Source organism: Pristis pectinata, chromosome 7 (assembly GCF_009764475.1).
Source record: "Pristis pectinata isolate sPriPec2 chromosome 7, sPriPec2.1.pri, whole genome shotgun sequence".
Classification (NCBI taxonomy): domain Eukaryota; kingdom Metazoa; phylum Chordata; class Chondrichthyes; order Rhinopristiformes; family Pristidae; genus Pristis; species Pristis pectinata.
The window spans coordinates 77,932,669-77,957,403 of record NC_067411.1 but is presented as its reverse complement, the minus strand read 5'-3'; the positions used below and the strand labels follow the sequence as shown (position 1 = coordinate 77,957,403).

General features: G+C 44.7%; 1 protein-coding gene and 1 non-coding gene across 6 annotated transcripts in view; one reads left to right on the top strand and one right to left on the bottom strand.

The window, feature by feature from the left end:
- Positions 1 to 24,735, top strand: part of gcnt3 (glucosaminyl (N-acetyl) transferase 3, mucin type) — a 66,366-nt gene that overhangs the window by 5,775 nt on the left and 35,856 nt on the right. The gene's annotated exons all lie outside the window — the stretch shown is intronic.
- On the bottom strand, positions 1,077 to 1,241 carry LOC127572994 (U1 spliceosomal RNA). The gene has a single exon (XR_007956735.1). It is a non-coding gene; the product is annotated as a U1 spliceosomal RNA (small nuclear RNA).

Sequence of the window (24,735 nt, the reverse complement as noted above, 5' to 3'; positions counted from 1 at the left end):
GACATGTCCCTCCTTTTAATTAGACCTGTTTACTTATATCATAGCTGTATCTAACTCACCTTTCACCCATATCCCTTCACAGCATATGCCCACCCAGAAAGTTTCAGTTGACTGAATTGGATCATTGACTGAATCACTTTAGGATAGATATTTCTGCTATCATTTATGCAAAGAAGTATTTCCTGGTTTTTCAACATGGTCTTAGCTCTATTTTTAAAATTATGTTTTGGGTCCTCCCTGTTATGGTTAAAAGAGCCATTTGGAGTCTGGGTCTATAGATGTAACACATTTCTATTCAGCATGAGCAAACCTGTAGAGGAAACCCAAAATACATGGAGTTTTTATATCTTGTAGATTACTGCTTGTAAGTTATATTTGGAACTAGTTTAAAGGCTGGTTCTTGTTTCTATTAATGGTTACTATACTATATAACCTCTGGCAATGGCTTACTATTCCCTAACAACCCCTCCAGAAAAACAGATTCTCATTTAGATCACCCTCGATCTGCTATACTGGTGGGAATACTTCTATCTTTTTTAATCCCACCACCTCCCAACTGATCAGCGAGGACCTGAATGCTATAATGCCTCTCTGAGCATAAATGCCAAATGGTCAGCATTACAGAATGTTGTGAAATTATTTTAGTTTCTAAATGCAAAATTAAATACTTAAAGATCCAATACTTTTTACCCTGGGTTTTAGCTTGTCCTTAAAACACATTCTTCACCATTTTTTCCAGATGAATTAGCGTGGAAAAATATAATGGATAATCCTAAATAGTCACTTGTCTCTTTCAAAAAAAGTGTTTCAGTGATCCTAGATGAGCCTGCCTTGTTTCAATAAACATGCATGGCACAGCTCCAGGAACCCAAGTTTTTTTAAAATCCAAAATAGACTTTATTCATCATAAAAAAACAAACTATATACAACAATGAAACAGTGCAAACCTTTACATTCGCGTATGGATCAATGATTAGTGTTACCTTTTCATATATAAAAAACACAGCACCGATACCATTCGTGTGGCTCTGCTTTTGCTGCGGAGAAAGAATGTCATCAGTTCTGTCTTTGAATGTCAGGGGAGAGCGCAAACGCAGTCCCCCACTACCACAAATTTTGCAGTCGAGTATCCCGCATTTGGGGACATCACAGGCGTCAGCACACCCGAAGTGCAATGGGATAGCCTTGTCCTGGGAGAACCTTTTTTTTATTTCAAAATAAACTTCATTCATAATAAAAGACAAACTATATACAATTATAAAATAGTGCAAGCCTTTACATTTCTTGTACAGATCATTTATTAGTGTTACCTTTTTATATAAAAAACAGTGATCCTGAACTTGGCTGCCACCTATGTGCAGTTTGCACATTGTCACCATAGGTTTCTCTCGGGTGCCTCTGTTTCCTCCTGATCCCAAAGATGTAGCGGAATGTTAATTGGATACAATAGATTACTCCAGTGTAAGCAGGTGACAAGAACATTAAGGCAGAGTCGAATGTCAGCAGGGAAATAAGTAAGAGCCTTCATAGACTCAGAGGGCTGAATAGTCTCCTTGTAAATCCTAAGAAAATATGAATAAATATGAAAGTAAAATATGTCACCCAATCTGGAACTAACTCATAAATTTTGAGATGTCAAAGAGAGACGAGCACCAACCTCTATCGAGGTAGTTACTCAGCTCACTGAGTTTGCTGGGGGTTTGGGCCAATATCCATGTCTGTAACCTCAAGCAACCCCAATGCATTAGAACACAGTGGGATGAGTGAGCTCATTCTTGTGATTCATACTCTGCAATCAAAGGAGAAACTATTCTGTAGAGCTAATAAATGGAGCAATGGAAAGCAATGCAAAAACAGATTGCAAGTGCAACAGTAAAAGTATGAATGTAATAGGAATTGATTTTCTCCTCTGGTGAACCAGTGAGCACACGAGGTAAGTAGATCACCAGAAGAATAAGGGCCCAGGTTGCAATAATTTGGTTAGTTTGGTTATTCTGAGAGGGAGCAGCAGTGAGGGTGCCTGCACTCAGCAGTACTGATTGTTTGTTCGTTTGGATTTTAGGTTAGGGCAAGATTGAACTTGATTCGATGCCAAATTACTTTTGAGTCGTAAATTTTGAAATACCTTCTCTGTTGTCAATCAGATAAAGGTACATTGTATTGAATGTGCAGTCTTACCTCATAACTTGGGGTGTGGTATATGGCCATGTGAAAGTGGGTAACTTGGACATTTCAGTTTCAATATACATGTGACTAATAAAGATTTAATACATGATTTATTTAATACCATAAAAAATGAACAATCCTTTCTGTGCTCTGTTGATCTTGCAGAATTTCTTAGTCTGTAGGGAGTTTGTACGTTCTCCCGTGTCTGCATGGGTTTCCTCCAGGTGCTCCAGTTTCCTCCCACATTCTAAAGACGTACGGGTAGGTTAATTTGGGTTTAAAGTGGCCAGCACAGACTTGTTGGGCCGGAAGGGCTTGTTACTATTGCTGTAATTAAAATATTAAAAATTTTACAAATTTATATTTAAAATTTAAGTTTATAAATGTGGATGAAGTATAATTCATGTTATTATTCTGATATTACTCAGTGTAGCAGTTAATCAAATATTCTTTTGCATGTTGTTTTTCAGCATGAGGAACACCCTATGAATGTTCAAAATGTCTATGCATGTAGTTGCTATGTTTAAGCTGAATGATACTGATGTACTTCGTGCCTCTCTATTTTCTCAATGCCTATGTGATTATTATAAATTATCTGACCCTCTATACATTGTGAAGGAAGTTAGAACTGGCACTTTCAAATTTAACAGCATTTTGCCATGTTTGGCCCGCAACCTTCTAAACATTTTCTATCCATGTATCTGTCCAACTGTCTTTTAAATGTTGCTAATGTATCTGCTTCAACCACTTCCTCTGGCAGCTCATTCCACATGCATACAACCTTTGTTGTAAAAGGTTGCCTGTCAAGTTCCTATTAAATCGTTTCCCTTTCACCTTATGCCCTCAAGTTCTTGATTCCCCAACCCTAGGAAGAAGTCCGAGGGTTGGGGAAGCATTCACTCTATCTATGCCCCTCACGATTTTATACACCTCTTATAAGATCACCTCTCAGTCTCCTATGTCTCAAGGAATAAAGTCCTAGCTTGTCCAACCTCTCCCTATAACTCAGTCCATCAAATCCTGGCAACATCCTAGTAAATCTTTTCTGCACTCCTTCTAGTTTAATAACATCTTTCCTATAGCAGGGTGAACAAAACTGAACACAATACTCCTAGTGCAGCCTCTTTAAGTGAGCCTCTCCTTTATTCCCTTCAGCAATTCCATTCTCTCAACCAGTTTCCTGCCTTCACCATGTACAAATAAACACAATGAAGGGCAGGAAGAACAATCCAGGACTTCCCATCTCACCATGCCACCTCCATTAGTGTTATGTAATGGGATATTGTAGTGTATGCATATCATTTTGTTGTCCCGATTTTAAGTTCCCACTCCTGTCTGCTGCAAAGTAACACGGTGCCACAGATTAATTCAGTTAAAACATGTTTATTAGCAGTATACTGCGGGGGAATTCTCCTCAAACTCTCATGTAGAGTCTTTATCGGAGGTCTCCGCAGTCCAAAGCAGCAGACAATAATTTATACAGGTATTGTCACACGCACTTAATGAATTCAGCTCCACGAGTTTCAGAACACCAAAGACAGACATTGCACCTATTGTCCAACATAATTGAGTTATAATCAAGAGATTCAAAGACAGGTATCACCCTCATTGTTTGAAACAAGCTTCCTTCAGTCTGTTTCTTACACCCACCACCCTTGTCGTCTAGTATATTGGCCTGCCACCAGGGTCCCGGACACAACAATTAACCCACCTTATCCATTCAGTCAGCAGTTTACGTGCTCTTGCTTGCGAGGTATTTTTTCTATGAGCTATAGGTATGGTTACAGTTTTTAACCCTTTACTTCCTCAATTTCCTTTATACAATCAAACAGGAAGAATAATACAATGGTTGATTATTTGGATGTTACACTTTAACAAATATTTTTAAAGCTGTTAAAATTACCATAATTCTCATTCACATTTTTTCCTCTTAATGCCTTATTTTCATCTTTATTTTGCTTCTGTAAATGATTTCATACTTAACTCTGACTTGAATGCATTTCAGTAACGATTCTTCATTCTAATATATTAAAGAGCTGTTCTATTGACCTGTTGCTTATGTTGCTCACATATGCTGAGAGTTCTCTCCAAAGGGCATCATGCTGGATCAGATGCCAGACTGGAATTGGAATTGGTTTATTATTGTCACTTGTACTGAGGTACAGTGAAAAACTTGTCTTGCACAGCGTTCATACAGATCAATTCATTACACAGTGCATTGAGGCAGTACAGGGTAAAACAATATAGAATGCAGAACGAAGTGTAACAGCTACAGAGAAAGTGTAGGTAGGCAAAAAAGTGTAAGGTCATAACAAGGTAGATTGTGAGGTCAAGAGTCTATCTTATTGTACTAGGGAACCATTCAATAGTCTTATAATACCAGATAGAAGTTCTCCTTGAGCTTGATGGTATGTGCTTTCAGATGATAATGTTGCTGCTCCCATGCAAGTGTTCAGCTCCTTCCCAGACCAAAAGGAATAAAAGATTCAAAGATTAAATTAGGCCGTGAATCAGCCATGGTAAAATTTGTGAGTTGTGTGAGTAAGGCTCGCAAAATCTGGTGAGATGATTGAATGTATCAATGACCAACATTGATTTAAAAGCTACTGCTGGCCTTTCACAATTCCATACTCTCAACCAGTTCCCTGCCTTTGCCTTGTACAAATAAATGCAGTAATAAAGGCAGGAAGAACAATCCTATCCACCCCACCTCACATATGCCACCTGTATTGGTGTTATTTCAGGGGTTATTGAAGTGTAAGCAAATAATTTCTTTTGTATAATTCTTTCTGTTTGATTGCGTAATGGTTAATTATTTGAATGTTATACTTTAAGCAAATGACCTGCAAAAGGACTGGCACAGTGATACAATGTTTCTTGCTGTTACCTCACAGCTTCAGGGAGCCAAGTTCAAGTCTGATCTTCTGTGCTATTTGTGTGGAGTACAGACATTTTCCCTGTGACAACATGGGTTTCCACTTGGTGCTCCAGTTTTCTCCCACCTCCTAATGACATGTTGGTGGTTAATTGACTATTATACATTCTCTCTTAGTGTAGGTAAGTGACAAAAGAATTAATGAAAATGTTGATAAGTATTTGAGAGAGAATAAGTTGCAAGGGAGTGGGGCTGATGGAAATTGCTCTGTTAGGAACTGACATGGATCCTATGGGCCAATGAGTCTCCATCTGTGTTACGGGAAGTAAATAAACACAGTCTGTTTGTCTTGAAGTACTTTTGCATTATTTAAATCTGCTAATGTATGCAGTTTGATTTTGTTTGTCTGAATGAACTGGAGCTGGGAATTGAATATGTCTAAGACTGAACAACAGCATGCAGAGCTACTGGGAAAGGGAAGAGAAGTGGAGAAGGAGGAAATGAGGCTTTGCCCATTCTGATCAGACTGTTCCTGAGCATTACCAGAACCTTGAGCTGCACTTGCCAAATTACTGATATTCCATTCGCATCTGTTTTCCGTACACCTTTGCCTTGTCTGATTTTGTTACAGGGTTCTCCCCAGGGACTGTAGTGTGGTTGAAGGTGGCTGCCTGGCAGGGAGGTTTTGGGACTTACTTTGAGCTTTAGCATATTGGGCCATCTGATGTCTGGTTTCTGGTTCTTGGCCTAGGTTGGAGCAGCCTGGGCACAAGGCAGCAATAAGGGCACAAGTAATGTCTGGGTGCAGCAGTGCTGCTATCTTGAAAAAGGGCAGCAGTTTCTTTCTCCTCTGCAGTCCCTTTAGTCTATTGGAGAAGAGATTGTTAACCTGCTGAAATGCCCCAGATGCCCATTTCAACTGGGGTACCAAAAGCTTGTGCTGCCATTCAAGGGTTCCACAAGTGTTGAGTGAGGCATGACAACAGTTCCATGTTGAAAAGGCTGAGTTCAAAGATTTGCACAAAATCCGGTGCCAAATTAGTGTTAAAGTCCTCCCATGCTTATTGACATTGTGTGCAAGCTTTTTAATTGCATCAGGAATTTGGTTATGTCCAGCCATCAATTGTCTTCTGTAGTCCAACCCACCAGAATTGCCCTCAGGATTTTATGTAGCAGAGCTAGTGTGCAATCTCTCTCTCTCTCTCTCTCTCTCTCTCTCTCTCTCTCTCTCTCTCTCTCTCTCTCTCTCTCTCTCTCTCTCTCTCTCTCTCTCTCTCTCTCTCTCTCGCTCTCGCTCTCTCTCTCCTCTCTCTCTCCTCTCTCTCTCCTCTCTCTCTCCTCTCTCTCTCCTCTCTCTCTCCTCTCTCTCTCCTCTCTCTCTCCTCTCTCTCTCCTCTCTCTCTCCTCTCTCTCTCCTCTCTCTCTCCTCTCTCTCTCCTCTCTCTCTCCTCTCTCTCTCCTCTCTCTCTCCTCTCTCTCTCCTCTCTCTCTCCTCTCTCTCTCTCTCTCTCTCTCTCTCTCTCTCTCTCTCTCTCTCTCTCTCTCTCTCTCTCTCTCTCTCGCTCTCCTCCCCCCCCCCCCGTGAACAGACACCACTGCTATCCATTTTTCTACAAACCCAATCCCATCCACTCTTGCCTCTATTATTTGTGCCAGATGTCCCACTCTAATGTAGGTCCTTCCTTTATCACAGTCTTTAAAATAATACTGTGCCAATATCTGAGCTGGTGGCTGCACGTGAAGGTCAAGGGAAAATGTTGCTTCACTCTCACTGTTTTTATCTTCATCCTCCTCTGACTAGAAAGGTTCTGGCTTTCCCGAAATAAGTAAAAGGAAAGGCTTCAATTGTGGTGAATTGAAAGAGCAAGCTAGAAGTGTTTATATGACAAAAGCAAAGTATTCCAGATACTGAAAATCAAAACTAAAACCAATGTTGGAAATCCAATGAGAAATTGGAATACTTTTACTATACAAATACCACACAGCATAATAATTGGGCTATGAAAATGGAGCACCTTGGAGAAATGTTCCACTTTTTATATGACTAGTAATTGGAAAAAAAAGACAAAATAACACTTTAATTAAATTGAGACATGACTTTGTTAAACATCTAGTCTGTGCACAGGGCCACCTTGATCAAATTTCAAATCAATTCTGCCTAATCAACTTGCACTCCTTTCATTCTGCGTACTGAACCTGACATCAAAAATTCATGGAGATGAATTTCCACAGGAGTTTTCCTGCTCTTCTATAACTTAAGAAAAGCTGTGATAATCCTGGAAGATAGCATCAGTGGTGATACCTGGTCAACTGTCCATTTCCCTTCATAGATGCTGCCTGACTTGCTGAGTTCCTCCAGTGTTTTGTGTGTTGCTCCTGGTTCCAGCATCTGCAGTCTCTTGTGTCAGCATAAGTGGCATATATGCCTTTATTTCCAAAGTTTCCACAGTGAATTTTCCAATATTTTCTTGGTTGAATGGGAGAACTAACTGGAATTCATACTGATCTCCCAGATAGTTTAAGCAGTATGAAGAAAACTTGAGGATACTGGTTCTAACAGGGCAGAATTTCCAAATAGCTTTCATAAGGTAGGAAAAAGATTGGTGTTCCACCCTTGCATTTAATAATATGTGGTTTATGAAAAGCTTATATTACCACCCTATAATCCTGAATAAAACACATCCTTGAAATAATGTTGAAAATAAGGTAAAGGTGAGATAAGAGCAGATGACTTTGTAGGAAACTATTCTATAAATGGGTTATATTTTGTGTTATTGTTACATTCTTCAAATTCCCCCAATTCATTGTCACTGATCCATGTGAGTGAAACTAGTCAGCCTTTGATTTTATTCAGTAGGAAAGTGGATTCCTTGGTCACTGTGAGGCTGCAAATCACTCTCACAAAGTTAGAAACAAAGAGCGACACACTGGGACTAAAAAACAGGTCCAGGCATTTAAAGCATATTGGCCCAAGTTCAAGGGAGGAGCTTTATGCCAAATTATTCTCACAAGCTGAATTCATATGTTTTTGAGTGCAAAGTTGTGTTTAATGAAAGAAATAATTAAACAAGCCATTTTTATTCACCCATTTTAGTTAAGTTATTGTATGTGGCCCTGCCTTTTATAGTAAATTCTTAATTTTATGATTTTATTTTAGAATGAAACGTGAAATAATCAAACAGGGCTCAACCTTTATTCAATACTCGATGTGGTTTTTCCTAATGTTTTACTTTCTCTTCTAGCTTGCTTTCCTCAATAACAACATTGATGTCTTGAGTTGTGGTGTGGAGCATATTCTTCAGTGGTTATAGAACATAGAACAATACAGTACAGGCCCTTCGGCCCATGACATTGTGCCAACCTTTTAGCCTACTCTAAGATCAATCTAACTATTCCCTCCCACATAGCCCTCCATTTTTCTGTCATCCATGTGTTTATCTAAGAGTCTCTTAAATGTCCCTAATGTATCTGCCTCTACCAGCACCCCTGGCAGCATGACCCACCACTCTCTGTGTTTAAAAAAAATTTACCTCTGATATCCCCCCTGTATTTTCCTCCAGTCACCTTAAAATTATGCCCCCTCGTGTTAGCCATTTCCACCCTGGGAAAAAGTCTCTGGCTGTCCACTCGATCGATGCCTCTTATCATCTTGTACACCTCTATCAGGTCACCCCTCATCCTCCTTTGTTCCAAAGAGAAAAACCCTAGCTTGCTCAACCTATCCTCATAAGACATGCTCTCCAATCCAGGCAGCACCCTGGTAAATCTCCTCTGCACCCTCTCTAAAGCTTCCACATCCTTCCTATAGTGAGGCACCAGCACTGAACACAATATTCTAATTGTGGTCTACCCAGGGTTTTATAGAGCTGCAACATTACCTCACAGCTCTTGAACTAAATACCCCAACTAATGAAGGCCAACACGCCATACGCCTTCTTAACAACCCTATCAACTTGCACAGCAACTTTGAGGTATCTGTGGACTTGGACCCCAAGATCCCTCTGTTCCTCTACACTGCTAAGAATCCTGCCATTCAACTTGTATTCTGCCTTCAAATTTGACCTTCTGAAGTGAATCACTTCACACTTTTCCAGGTTGAACTTCATCTGCCACTTCTCAGCCCGGCTTTGCATCCTATCAATGCCCTGTTGTAACCCTCGACAATTTTCTACACTATCCACAATGCCACCAACCTTCGTGTCATCTACAAACTTACTAACCCACCCTTCTACTTCCTCATCCAAGTCATTTATAAAAATCACAAAGAGCAGGGGTCCCAGAACAGATCCCTGTGGAACACCACTGGTCACCGACCTCTAGGCAGAATACGCTCCATCTACAACCACCCTCTGCTTTGTATGGGCAATCCAATTCTGAATCCACACAGCCAAGTTTCCCTGGATCCCATGCCTCCCAACCTTCTGAGTGAGCCTATCATGGGGAACTTTCCTTATCAAACGCCTTACTAAAGTCCAAATACACCACATCCACTGCTCTACGCTCATCAGTGTGTTTTGTCATGTCCTCAAATAATTCATTCAGATTCATAATTTGCCCACCACTGAAGTAAGACTCACTAGTCTACAATTTCTAGGGTTATCCCTACTCCCTTTCTTTAAGGAATAACATTTTCCACCCTCTAATCACTTGGGACTACACCAGTGAGGATGCAAAGATCATCGCCAAGGGCTCAGAAATTTCTTCCCTCGCTGAGCATAGTATCCTAGGATATATCCCGTCCGACCCAGGGACTTGTCTATCCTAATGTTTTTCAAAAGTTCCAGCACATCCTCCTCCTTAACTTTGAAATATTCTAGCTTATCAGCCTATTCTACACTGTCCTCATGAATGTCAAGGTCCCTCTCACAGGTAACTACTGAAGCAAAGTATTCATTAAGGACCTCTCCTACCTCCTCCGACTCCAGGCACATATTTCCTCCTCTATCCCTAATCGGTCCGACCTTCACTCTAGTCATTCTTTTGTTCTTCACATACAACCTAGGGACCTTACAAACACCTTGGTGTTTTCCTTACTCCTACTTGCCAAGACCTTGTCTTGCCCCCTTCTAGAGCCCTGTCTGATCTTTGCTTCCTGAACCTTAAGTAAGCTTCTTTCTTCCTCTTCACTAGATATTCCAAGTCTCTTGTTAACCATGGTTCCTTCACCCTACCATCCTTTTCCTGCCTCATTGGGACAAACTTAACCAGAACCCCCTGCCAGTGATCTCTAAACAACCTCCACATTTCCATTATGCTTTTCCCTGAGTACATCTGATCCCAATTTACACTCCCAAGTTCCTGCCTAATAGCATCAAAATTCCTTTTCCCCCAGTTAAATACTTTGCCATACTGTCTGCTCCTATCCCTCTCCAAGGCAAGCGTAAAGGTCAGGGAGTTGTGGTCACTGTCTCCGAAATGCTCACCCACTGAGAGACCTGACACCTGACCAGGTTCATTGTCTAATACCAGATCCAGAATGGCCTCTTCTCTAGTCAGCCTGTCTACATATTGTGTCAGGGATCCTTCCTGGACACACCTAACAAATTCTGCCCCATCCCAACCTTTTGCATTAAGGAGGTACCAATCAATATTAGGGAAGTTGAAATCACCCATGACAACAACCCTATTATTTTTGCACCTTGCCAAAATCTGCCTCCCGATCTGTTCCTCAGTGTCTCTATTGCTATTGGGGTGCGGGGGGGGGGGGGGGTTCTATAGAGTACTCCCAATGGAGTGATTGCTCCCTTCCTGTTTCTGACCTCTACCCACACTGACTCAGTAGATGATCCCTCCAGGACATCTTGCCTTTCTGCAGCTGTGATACTATCCCTGATTAGCAATGCCACTCCCCGACCTCTTTTACCTCCCTCCCTGTTCCTTTTGAAGCATCTAAATCCCAGAACATCCAGCAGCCATTCCTGCCCTTATGACAGCCAAGTCTCTGTAATGACCACAGCATCATAGTTCCATGTACTGACCTACACTCTAAGTTCATCACCCTTGTTCCTGATACTTCTTGTATTAAAATAGACACACTTCAACCCATCTAACTGATTGCAATTTTGCCCAGTCAAATGCCTATCCTCCCTCACAGTCTCTCCACACGCTGCATCAACTGGTACACCAACTGCCCCATCACTCTGCCCTATCACTCAGGTTCCCATCACCCTGCCAAACTATTTAAACCCTCCACAACAGCTCTAGCAAACCAGCCCACAAGGATATTGGTCCCCCTCCAGTTCAGGTGTAACCTGTCCCTTTGGTACAGGTCATACCTTCCCCAGAAGAGATCCCAATGATCCACAAATCTGAAACCCTGACCCCTGCACCAATTTCTCAGCCACACATTCATCTGCGAGATCCACTTACTCTTGCCCTCACTGGCACGTGGCACAGGCAACAATCCAGAGATTACTACCCTTGAGGTCCTGCTTTTCAGCTTCCGACCTAGTTCTCCATAATCATGTTTCAGGACCCCATCCTTTTTCCTACCTACGTCATTGATCCCAATGTGTACCACCACTTCTGGCTGCTCACCCTCCACCTTTAGGATGCTGTGGACCCAATCTGAGATGTCTCTGACCCTGTCACCTGGGAGGCAACATACCATCCGGGAGTCTCTTTCATGTCCATAGAATCTCCTGTCTGCTCCCATCACGATTGCTCTCTTCTTCTTCCCCCTTCCCTTCTGAGCCACTGAGCCAGACACGGTGCCAGCGACCTGACTGCTGAGGCTTTCCCCCGGTAGGTCGTCCCCCCAACAGTATCCAAAGCTGTATACCTGTTATTGAGGGGAACAGCCACAGGGGTACTCTGCACTACCTGCCTATTCCCTCCCCCTCTCCTGACAGTCACCCAGCTACCTGCCTCCTGCAACTTAGGTGTGTCTACCTCTCTGTAGCTTTTATTTATCACCTCCTCATTCTCCCATATGAGCCGAAGGTCATCCAACTGCAGCTCCAGTTCCCTAACATGGTCTGTAAGGAGCTGCAGCTGAATGCACTTCCAGCAGATGTAGCTATCAGAGAGACTTGAGATCTCCCAGCTCTCCCACATCCAGCAGGAAGAACACACTACTGACCCTGGATCCATTGTCACAACTTTAGCTCAGCACTAGAGTCCAAGAGTCCCGCTTCTCGCTCCAAGTCACGGCCCTCACTACCTGGAAAAGAAAGAGAGTTATGCACTCTTCAGGAATAGGACAAAACAATTCGGTTATTTTCACATATTTATTGGCACTGGTCTTCTGAGTCTGCTGTTCCTTTCCCCTGAATTTCTCATTTCCCTGACTTTGGGCAGTATAGTGGCTATTTTTAATGACAACATGGTCAGGTTTACCCATTTGAGATTTATCCAGTTTTTCCCATCATTTGGACAATAAATTAGACTATTCAATGGAAATCACAGGTAAAGTCTGGTTGAAGGATAGATCTTTGCATGACTTAGCAACACAGAACAACGGCATACAAATCAGAGAGAACAAAATAACCCCCTGGTTCCCTTTGAAATTTGTCAGAACCGCCAGATTGCCAATCCAGGCCCTTCATTCCAATTCCCATCATTTTTATGAACCAATCACTGTACTAACAATCAAATCCTACAATCCACTTCCTTTTCTGTTTCTGTCGTTCCATTCAAACTACACTTGCTTTTAGCTACCAGCTGACTCGAGCTTGCATTTATGTGTCCATAAACATATAAAAGTTTCCTGTTAATTTTTCATAGCCTCATAACAAAATAGTTAATAAAATCATTCAATAAAGACTTCACTGAAAGGTCCCCAGCCTACTCACTTCAGGTATTTCATCATGCAAAACAAAAACACTTCGCAAACCAGTAAAACTACCTACCAGTGATGAAAGTACTAATCTGAATAAGGACAAAGGTTTGAGTCAGAAAGGATTACTGTCTATTGACAAGAATCAAAACTGTAACGGGTAGAAACTACATCTTACTTGGTAGAAACAATGTAACAGATTAGTGATACCATGAAGTTATGATGACCCATTTTGAACTTCTCCTTTCCCGCTATTGAAGGAAATCTGAGTATTGAACTGATTTGAATAAGTTGTCTTGCTAGGAGTAAGCACATAGAGAACGAAATGCTCTGTTCCTGTAAGTTCTTTCGTTTAATAAAACTCTGTTACTTTAACTTGCCAGGTATCCTCCACTATGAGAAGTGCTAGTTAATAAAATAACAACGTTTAGACTTTTTGCCCAAAAATTAAGAAGACAGCATTCAGATTCAGATTAGTTTATTGTCATATACACCAGGATACAATGAAATTCCTTGCTGGCATGAAGTTCACAGTGTAAACAGTGTATGAAGTAACAACAGAAATGAACGTGCACTGAAGTGCAGTGAGTTGTGTGGTTCAAGTGAAATGCTACACAATGGAACAAATAAAAATGCCTGAGTCGCTGGATCTCCAGACAAGTGACCTGAATCAAGAATGGAGCAAGAGCTATATATTGAGCTGGTATACAAAATAAAACAGAATATACTATATTACTATATACTATAATAAACAGAATAAGTACGAGAGGACATGGCTTTAGGGTGAAGGGGGAAAGGTTTAGGAGGAACATTAGAGGGAAGTTCTTCACTCAAAGAGTGGTGGGAGTGTGGAATGGGCTGCCATCTGATGTGGTAAATGCGGGCTCGCTCTTAACTTTTAAGAGTAAATTGGATAGATACATGGACAAGAGAGGTCTGGAGGGGTATGGGCTGGGGGCAGGTAAATGGGACTAGCGGAATAATGTTTCGGCACAGACTAGAAGGGCCGAATGGCCTGTTTTCTGTGCTGTAGTTTTCTATGGTTCTATACTAAAGGTAAAGATGCCATTATATCACATTGGCACAAAGATAGAGGATTGTACCATCCCATGGAACCCAGGAGAACATTTTAGATGTACTATAAGCACACAGCAATCTGTCTGGAAATGAAACAGACAACCATTACTGGTTCTTGCAAGCAGGAGTAGAGACAATCCTTTGGTACTAAATGGAGCTGTTAATTGGTAACTGCAGTTTTTCAAATTTGAAGGACTCACTCATCAGAGATCAGATTGTTTGTGATGTTTAGGGGTCCAGCTGAGGGAACGGCGACCATGGGAGACAGATACTGGACATGCAAAGCTGGAGAGCTATTCGAAGCCAGCTAGTACAGAATTTTTCCTCTGTGGTAAATTTTCTTTGACTCAGCAAAGTGTGTAATAATTAACAAAAGGAAGTGTTTGGGGTGATTGTGAGACAATAGGCAAAGTACAGCCAAGGTTGCTTAGATGTTGCAAGTATTGCTGATGACAACATGTGCAGCTGAAAAAATATGATCTACATATGAGGAGAAAGGTGTGCATGATGCAGTTGAGAAACCATTTCGACAATGTGCACAATGAAGAAGAAATAGAAGGTTCATGCTGTGTAGGAACAGAAATGAGATCTAATTCAGACAGCCAATCAAACACAATGTACTTGAACAAGGTCAAAATCATGGAAGGAATACCATTAGCTATATCTACACCCAAAGACAATTTGCATTTCAGTTTGATTCCAGAGCAACTTACGATTGTCAAGGCAGTGCAGTCAAAGCAAGGAGCAACTGTTTGAAGATGATGAAGACAAAGAATCAAGAGAGCAAAAAGTGTATTTTATCATAGTAGATCAAGAAAATGCCACAGCCATGCTTATGTTACGGACTCAGTGAAAGTCCCTTTAAGATAGAGAGTGTGTGTGTATGTGTGTGTGGGGCGTGCTTACGTCAATAGAAGATAAAGGACGTAATGACGTTGTTGAAGAAGAAGAAAGAGAGAGAGAGAAGGGAGAGAGACACCAGCCTGCTTGTTTTTCTCTATCAATGGATGAGAAACAATAACTGTGTTTACCACTGAAATCCATGTATGGAAGTTGGAAGTAATCCGTTGGAGTTCACTTTGTTGCTGACCTGTAGAAGGAAACAGGTATTTGTGTGTGGACGACCACGGTTCGGATGCTTTTCGGGGTGAGGAAGTCACTACCGAGTAAACACTGAAGTGTCGTTTGGGTTCCATCCTGGAACATTTGGATTTCGTATTTACTCTCTCTATGTTTTTCTACATCTACATCTTATCTTCAGACAACGGTGGTTGTTGAAGAAGCCCTTGCTCATGTTTCACCTTATGGCTTGCAGAACTGAACTTTAAGAACCATTCAGGAACTGGGAGTTTTGGACTTTGTCACACACACACACACGAAGAGTTTAGTTTTGGGGTTAACGTTCGAGGTTTAACATTTTTGAATTCTAACATACTAACATTTTTACTTTTATTTTACGTATTATCAATAGTAGTGATTAATAAAATAGTTTTTAACACTGAAACATGCTCAGTGTGTTTCTTTTGTTGCTGGTTCATGACACTTAGAATTATTACAGTACAGCTGATGGGACAGATAAAGGCACATCGTGAGAGGATCCTGAAGATTATATTAATGCAAGCATTCAAAACAGCCACACAACTCACTGATACACCTAAAGATGTTGTTATCAGAACGGGGAAACAAGAAGGCAAGTCCTAGATGAGAAACAACAGTCAGCAGTACACCCACAAACAATCTGCCGGAGGAACTCAGCAGGTCAAGCAGCATCTGATGCAGGGTTTTGACCCAAGACGTCAAGAATCCCTCTTCCCCCAACAGATGCTTCTTGACCCGCTGAGTTTCTCCAGCAGATTGTTTGTTGCTCCAGATTCCAGCATCTGCAGTTTCTCGTGTCTCCTGTACACCCACAAAGGGGTGATCCAATGACTTTTGAGGAGACATGAGCCAAAGTAGAGAGATTGGCAAAAGAGAAATGGTAGTTCAAATGGACACACCTATGGCCTAGCCTCCAGCTAGATATATGTAGAGAACATCAAGTGGCAAGGTGCAAATTAGCCTTGATTCAAGAGATCTTAATGGAACACTGTGGAGAAGTCACTACCCTATTAAGGTGATAGATCTGAGCAGGGAAAGACTTCTTAGTATGCTGGTTGCAACAAAGGGTTCTAGCATATGGAGCTTGATCAGAATAGTTCATATTTAGTCAATTTCAATGCACCATTTGGTCGAACTCAATGTTATTTGTAATCAAGGAAGCAGCAGAGGAACAGTTTTAGGAGAATCGCAATGAAGACTATTTTCTGACCCTATGCTTCATAGAAAGAATCTTGGGGTGGTGAACTTGCAGGTGGGTAGCCAATAGTATAGACACTTGAGAATGAGCTACTTGTGATATTTGGTTCGGAGAAGTTCACCAGTAAACATGGAGAACTGAATCACAACTGGAGCACAGTGATCACAAGCCATGCGAGATCATTGTTTTAAGAATCTCCATGAAGCACCGAAGAGGTTGCTGAGAATGTTGGAGGATGCAGACTTCAAAAGTGTCCTGGCAAAGGTGCATGTAGCTGACACACAGAGCCAAACCTCTCAAGGACACAAGGGATGCCTTGGAACTTGAGTTCAAGACAATCAACATGTTGTGACATATTTCAGCCTCTCAGCTATTGATGCAGGAGACTGAGGAAGCAAGTAGACCGATACCAGTGCCGGAAGGGAGTGATTCAGACAGGATGGAAAGAGACATGCTGTTCTCAGACCATATTTCCACATGAGAGGTGAACTAGGCAGTCATGGTGACCTGATCATCAGAGCTGAAAGGACAATTGTTCCTAAACCACAAAGCCGCAAAATGATCAAACAAGTTCACTCCCCACATCTGGGAGTGAACACTTGTCTCCAGAGAGCAGAAGTCTCTACTGGCCATGGATGAATGGAGAGATCAAGGACCATGTGCAGAATTATGAGACTTGCTGGTTCCTAGAGAGAAACTAAGTAAAGGAAACAGTTCACTCTCAAGTCCCAGACAGATCGTGGGTTATTTTTCATGACCTTTCGTGATGATTTTTCATGTATTTGGGACATGGACTTATTGGAGAAAACCCATTCATTGGCCATCCATCAGCATTCAAGAAGGTCTGCCAGATATGGCATCCCTGATGGACTAGTGGGCCACAACTTGCAACAGACAACTTTCTGTGACTCTTTAAGGACTAGCAGCTTGATCACTGATTCCATCACTTCACTTTTCCCTGACTAATGGAAAGACATAGACCCTGCAAAGGTGGCCAAGAAACTACTGAAGAAGACCACGTCATCAGAGTCAGACATCTATTTGAGGATTATGGCCTTCTCCAATAATCAAACCCAAGTGATGATGAACTGCAGTGTGCAGAAACTTGAATGGATACACTCTGACCCAGGTTCAATCCTGATCTCCAGTACTGACCATGTGACCATGTAGGATTCTTCTGGATAGTCTGGTTTCGTCCCACATCCCAAATAAGTGTGGGTTGGTAGGTTAATTGGCCATTGTCAATTGCCCTAATGGGTAGGTGAGTGGTAGAATTTGGGAGAGTTTATGCGAATATTGGGAGAAAGAGTGGGATCAGTGGATGAAGGGCCTGTTTCTGTATTATATGACTGTATGAGAAAGGCTGGTAGAATTAGACGTGCAAAAGAAAATTATAGGAGACAACTAACAGACCAGCTCACTACTACAACAGGGGTACTTACCACTGCTGAAGGTTGAAGATGCAGAGAAAATGAAGCCCACATGTGACCCATACCATATGTGACAGAAGGCAATACCTTCTCTCTCGCTATCTCTCTTTCTCTTTCTTACGCATTAACCTATGAATCAGATGACATCATCAGCAGCTTATCTTCATGACAACCCCACCTTCACCCCCTAAGGGAGAAGTTCCCTTTGTCCTATCCGTTCACTCTCCCAGATCCTCTGCAACTTAAGATAAACTTGTTTTCTCTCTTTCCCAGTTCTGAGGAGGGATCTTTGACTGAAACCTAAGAAGTTTCTCTGTCCACAGATGCTGCCTGACCTACTCAGTGTTTCCAGTTTTTTTTTATTTTTGTCCTCATTGCTTCCTGGTTTTAGACCAGGCCATAATGAAGGAATGACAATGTACTTATATGGCAGAATAATGTGTAACCTGGAGGGGAATTCGAAGGTTGTTGTGTTCTCATGCACCTTAAGCCCTTGTCCTTCTTGGTGGTAGAAGTCATGGGCTTGGGACCTGCTGCAGTATCTTTTGTAGGTGGTACACAATTCAGCCACTGCAGCAGTGGTGAAGCAGATTAATGTTTCAGGTGGTGGATGAGATACCAATCAAGAAAGCTGATTTGTCCCAAATGGTTTTGAGTTTCTGCGAATTGTACTCATCTAAGCAAGTGGAGAATATCCCATCAGACACCTACTGTAAGTTGTGACTTGTAAATGGTGGAAATACTTTAGAGTGTCAGGAGGTAAATCACTGGCACCTGGATACCCAACCTCTCTAACCTACTCTTTTAATGATGGTATTTATATTACTAGTCCAATTTGTGGTAAATGGTGATCCCCAGAATATTGATGGTGGGAGACTTGACAATGCTAATGCCATTAAATATCAAGAGTAGATGGTTAAATTCAGTCTTGTTCGAGAAGGTCATCAGTTGGTACTTCCAAGGTGAAAATTTTACTTGCCACTTATCAGCCCATGCCTAAATAATGTTTAGGTCTTACTACATTTAGGCATGGACCACTTCATTTGCTGAGGTACAAATAGAGTTGACTGGGACTATTTGGGAAAAAAATCAGTAGTTCCTCTATAAGCAAACTTTTCATTAATCATTGTGTAGTTTCTGTTTGTCAGCAGAAACTTTGGCAAAGTGTATAGCTTAAGAGTTAGTGCACATTCCATGCACTTTGAAATTATGTTCTTTTCAGGTCTATACATGCCAACTTATCAAAGCAACAGATTTTGGGAGTTATTTTAACGTCAAAGCAATTGATCTGAACTCTGAAGCATTGCCTTTGAATATAGGCATAAACTAAAGCAAAAAAAAGTCCTCTTGTTCAGTAAGATCGATATTACCATTCATTTAAATGTCGCAGAGGTGCAGCAAACTGTGCTGGGCTTGGGCACAAATACAATGACTATTGAAAAGGGGATTAATTTTCTAGCAGTTCAAAAATGCCAAAAGATGTAAATATATTAAATATACTTCAGTGTAGCCGAACGCAGCGCATGGCAGGAAAAAATGCAGAGACTGGCGGCTGGACTGGGGCACACTTTACTGACTCAAACAAAGTGCTCGCCAAAGTAACTGAGAGCCTCTCCGGCGGACGTGACGTGTGGTCCCCACCGGAAGGCCCGCCCCGCGGTTAGTCCGCGTCACAGTTAGTTCGTGTCGCGCTCCCGCGCATGCGCCCATGGCCGCCGATGGCGGTTCAAGTCCTGTGGGTCCGGGCCACTACACCACCGCCCCCCCCCCCCCACCAGAATCGCCCATCGGGGGTGTGGGATCCGCAGTCTGTTTGTCCACCTTGGATGGCCTGCCCCACCGGCGCGGTGAGGGCACCTTCATGGGCTGTCCGATGTCCAAATGCGCCGGTTTGAGGTGGTCCACTGTGAAGGTCTCTTGGCAGCCCCCCACCTCCACAACACATGTAGATCTGTTGTGCCGGATCACCTTGAAGGGTCCTTCGTACGGCCTCTGCAGAGGGGACTTGTGCATGCCCCTGCGAATGAAAACATACTCACAGTCCCTGAGATCCCTAGGAACAAAAGTCGGTGTAGTGCCATGTCTGGAGGTTGGAACCGGTGTCAGGCTCCCCACCTTGTCCCGCAGCTTCGTCAGCACTTCCGCCGGAGTCCCTGCTGGACCTTGGGCCTCCGGCACGAGCTCGCCCGGGACCGTCAGGGGGGTGCTGTAAACCAACTCTGCTGAGGAGGTGCCCAGGTCCTCCTTGGGGGCCGTGCAGATGCCCAGTAGAACCCAGGGAAGTTCATCTGCCCAGTTGGGCCCCTGAGGCCCGCCATCAGGGCTGACGAGGTGCCTGTGGAAATGCTCGACCAAACCGTTGGCCTGTGGGTGGTACGCCGTGGTGTGATGTAACCGGGTGCCCAGGAGCTCTGCCAGTGCTGTCCACAACCCTGACGTGAACTGTGCCCCTCTGTCGGAGGTGACGTCCGCTGGAAGTCCGAACCTGGCAATCCAGTTTGCGATGAGCGTCCTGGCGCAGGACTCCGTGGACGTGTCCGCTAGCAGCACGGCTTCCGGCCATCTGGTAAACCTGTCGACCATGGTGAAGATATACCTGGCACCCTGGGAGACAGGCAGGGGGCCAACGATGTCCACGTGGATGTGCTGAAACCTGCCGAGCGTCGGCTTGAGCTGTTGGAGGGGAGCCTTCACGTGCCGCTGGACTTTGGCGGTCTGGCAGTGTATGCAGGTCCTGGCCCAGTGTCCAACCTGCTTGCACAGGCCGTGCCAGACGAATTTGTCTGAGACCAATTTGATGGACGCCTGGATGGACGGGTGGGCCAGGCTGTGTAGTGTGTTGAATACACGCCGCCTCCATGCTGTTGGTACCACGGGCCGAGGTCTGCCAGTTGACGTGTCGCACAGGAGCCGAACCGCTGTAGGGCCGACGGGGACGTCCTCCAGCCGGAGTCCCGAAACAGCGGTGTGATAGGCCGGGATCTCGGTGTCTGCTTGTTGTGCCTGTGCCAGCGCCGTGTAGTTGACCCCTGGGGCTGAGGTGGTCACTGAGTGAATGTGGGGACGAGACAGCGTGTCGGCGACCGCATTGTTCTTCCCCGTGATGTGGTGGATGTCGGTGGTAAACTCCAAGATAAACGAGAGGTGCCCCTGCTCCCGAGCTGACCATGGGTCCGATACCTTTGTGAGGGCGAAGGTGAGGGGTTTGTGGTCCGTATACGCGGTGAAATCCCATCCTTCGAGGAAATACTGGAAGTGCCGGATGGCTAGGTAGAGCGCTAGTAACTCCCTGTTGAAAGCGCTGTACTTCACCTCCGGCGGTTGCAGATGTCAGCTGAAAAAGGCGAGCGGTCGCCACCGGCCCTCGACGAGCTGCTCCAGGACTCCGCCGACCGCCGTGTTGGAAGCGTCGACTGTGAGCGCCGTGGGTATATCGACTCTCGGGTGTACTAGGAGGGCCGCCTTCGCCAACGCCTCTTTGGTCTGCTCGAAGGCTTCCGTGGACTCCGTATCCCATGCCACCTCCTTGGCCTTGCCAGCCATCAGACCGAACAGGGGTTTCATGATGTGCGCCACTGCCGGCACGAACCAGTGGTAGAAATTCACCATCCCCACAATCTTTTGCAGGCCCTTGACCATGCTGGACTTGGGAAACTGGCGGATGGCCTGAACTTTGTCCGGCAGAGGGGCGGCTCCATGCTGGTTGACCCGGTGGCCCAAGAAGTCGATTTCCGGCAGCCCGAACTGGCACTTCGCCAGGTTGATTGCCAGTCTGTGGTCGCTCAGGCGCTGGCAGAGCTGGTGCAGATGTGCCACATGCTCCTTGCGTGACTTGCTGGCCACCAGGATGTCGTCTAGGTAGATGAAAACGAAATCCAGGCCTCGCCCAACTGAGTCCATTAGCCTCTGGAAAGTCTGAGCGGCATTCTTGAGGCTGAAGGGCATCCTTAGGAATTCGAACAGCTCGAAAGGGGTGATGAGGGCTGTCTTGGGCACATCATCAGGGTGCATGGGGATCTGATGATAACCTCGGACCAGGTCGATCTTTGAAAAGATGGCCACCCCGTGGAGGTTGGCCGTGAAGTCCTGGATGTGGGGCACCAGGTATCTGTTGGCAGTTGTGGCATCGTGAAGTCTCCTGTAGTTCCCGCAGGGCCTCCAACCTCCTGCGGACTTGGGCACCATGTGCAGCGGCAATGCCCAAGGACTGTCCGAGCAGCGGATGACCCCCATCTCCTCCATTTTCCGGAACTCCTCCTTGGCGAGGCGAAGCTTGTCGGGTGGCAGCCTATGGGCCCGGGCGTGCAGCAGTGGTCTTTGTGTGGGAATGTGGTGCTGTACACCGTGCTTGGGGCTGGTAGTAGAGAACTGTGGGGTGATGATGGAGGGGAAATCTGCCAGCACCCTGGCAAACGTCACCCGAGAGCGTGACGGAGTCCAGGTGAAGGGCCGGGGACTGGGCTTCCCTGAGCTGGAAGGTTTGGAAAGTCTCGGCTTGGACCAAACGCCGGCCTTTCAGGTCGACCAGAAGGCGGTTGGCCTGTAGGAAATCTGCCCCTAGTAATGGCCACGACACTGCTGCTACCGTGAAGGTCCAGGTAAAACAGCTGGGGCCAAAACGCAGAGGGATGGTATGTGAGCCGTACGTCCAGATGGTGGTGCCGTTCACGGCGGTGAGATCGGGGCCTGGGGCCGCGGTACGGGTGTCCATGTTTGAGGGGGGAAGGACGCTGATCTCGGCCCCGGTGTCCACCAGGAAACGTCGCCCGGATTGTCGGTACCAGAGGAACAGGAGGCTGTCGCGACAGCCAGCCGTCGAAGCCACTAGCAATGGCTGTCCCCGGCGTTTCCCGGGAAGGCACATGGTGGACGGCAGCGGTGTGCATTTGACCCCCACCTCTGATGGTAAAAACGCCATTGGTCCGAACCCTCGTCTTTGTCCCCTGTGGGTCTCGGCGGTTTCGGTTGTGGGGTCTTGGCCTTAGGCTGCGCGGTCGTGGTTAGGCAGATGGAAGCTGCTCCCCGCTGCTTACTCTGCCACAAAATGTCCGCCCTGGCTGTGAGGCTGCGCGGGTTGCTGAAATCTTCACCCGCAAGGAGGAGGCGAATGTCCTCTGGCAGTTGCTCAAGGAACAGCTGCTCAAAAAGGAGGCAGGGTTTATGGCCATCCATGAGCGCCAGCATGTTGTCGATCAGCTCGGATGGCTTGCGGTCGCCCAGGCCGTCCATACGCAGGAGCCATGCAGCTCGTTTGTGGCGGGAGAGTCCGAAAGTGCAGAGGAGGAGTGCCTTGATTTTAATGTACCTGTCCTCCATAGGTGGATGGTGCAGGAAGTTGATGATCCGCGCTGCCGTGTCCTGGTTGAGCACGCTGACCACATAGTAGTACTGCGTGGCGTCGGCTGTAATGCCTCTAATGCTGAACTGGGCTTCAGCCTGCTCGAACCAAACATGGGGCTGAGCAGCCCAGAAAGTCGGGAGCTTGAGCGAGACTGCATTGTGCGAGTCGTTGGGATTCATGTCTCAGGTTCCAGATGCCGTCTGGGAGCGTCGAGGTCACCAAATGTAGCCGAATGCAGTGCGCGGCAGGAAAGAAAACGCAGAGACCGGCGGCTGGACTGGAGCACACTTTACTGACTCAAACAAAGTGTGCGCGCTTGCCAAAGTAACCGAAAGCCTCTCCGGCGGACGTGACGTGCGGTCCCCGCAGGAAGGCCTGCCCTGCGGTTAGTCCGTGTTGCAGTTAGTTCATGTCATGCTCCTGCGCATGCGCCTTCAGCCGCCGATGGCGGTTCGAGTCCTGCGGGTCCGGGCCGCTACATCAGTATATTTACATCTTTTGGCATTTTTGAATCTACTTTAAATTCTGAATACAGTCAAAATAACTGTCCTGTAAAGATTTAATATCTATTTTAAAAAACATAGCTTAAACACTGATTACATGAATGAACCTTTCCTCTTATGGAGAATGAGAGCTTGGAAATTAAAACTGTAGCTGCCTTGATGACCAAAAGGATGAAGTAAAATACAACACAGAAGGCTGGCAGCAAACATAAAAGGGAATCCAAGAATAGTCCATGGCCATTTGAACAAGGGAAATGTTGTAAGAGAGATGGAGTTGATCAGAGACTGAAGGGGAAATCTACTGAAGGAGGCAGTGGGCATTGTTGAGGGACTAAATGAGTATTTAGCAAAAAATAAACTGCTAAAGGAACTCAGTGGATCAAGCAGCATCTGTGAAAGCAAAGGGATAGTTGACATTTCGGGTCAAGACCCTGAATCAGAATCGGGTTTATTATCAATGACATATGTCGTGAAATGTGTTGTTTTGCGGCAGCAATACAGTGCAAGACATAAAGACATAAAAATTATTATAAGTTACAAAAATAGATAACTAGTGCAAAAGAAGAATAACAAGATAGTGTTCATGGGTTCATGGACCGTTCAGAAATCTGATGGCGGAGGGGAAGAAGCTGTTCCTGAAATGTTGAGTGTGGATCTTCAGGCTCTTGTACCTCCCAGATGGTAGTAACGTGAAGAGGGCATGTCCCGGGTGGTGAGGGTCCTCAACGATGGACACCACCTTTTGAGTCTCCGCCTCTTGAAGATATCCTCAATGGCGGGAAGGGTTGTGCCCCTGATGGAGCTGACTGAGTCTACAACCCTCTGTAGTCTCTTTCGATCCTGCACATTGTAGCCTCCATACCAAGTGGTGATGCAACCAGTCAGAATGCTCTCCACCATACATCTGTGGAAATTTTCAAGAGTATTTGATGACATACCAAATCTCCTCAAACTCTTAATGAAGTAGAGCCACTGACGTGCCTTCTTCGTGATTGCATCAGTGTGTTGGGCCCAATATAGATCCTTGGAGATGTTGCATCATGACTCTGTTAATGAGTACTTACATTGATTAGCAGCAGGAAAGAAAATTCTGCTGATTGTCATCAAAGAAAGATGTAATTGAGATCCTGGATAGATTAAAAGTTAATAAAGATAAGTATGAACTTGATAAATGTGAGGAACAGCCTCACTTAAAGTGGTTAAATCACCTGAACCAGATTGGAACCATTCCAGGTTGCTAACAGAATCAAAGGAGGAAATTGCTGACGCC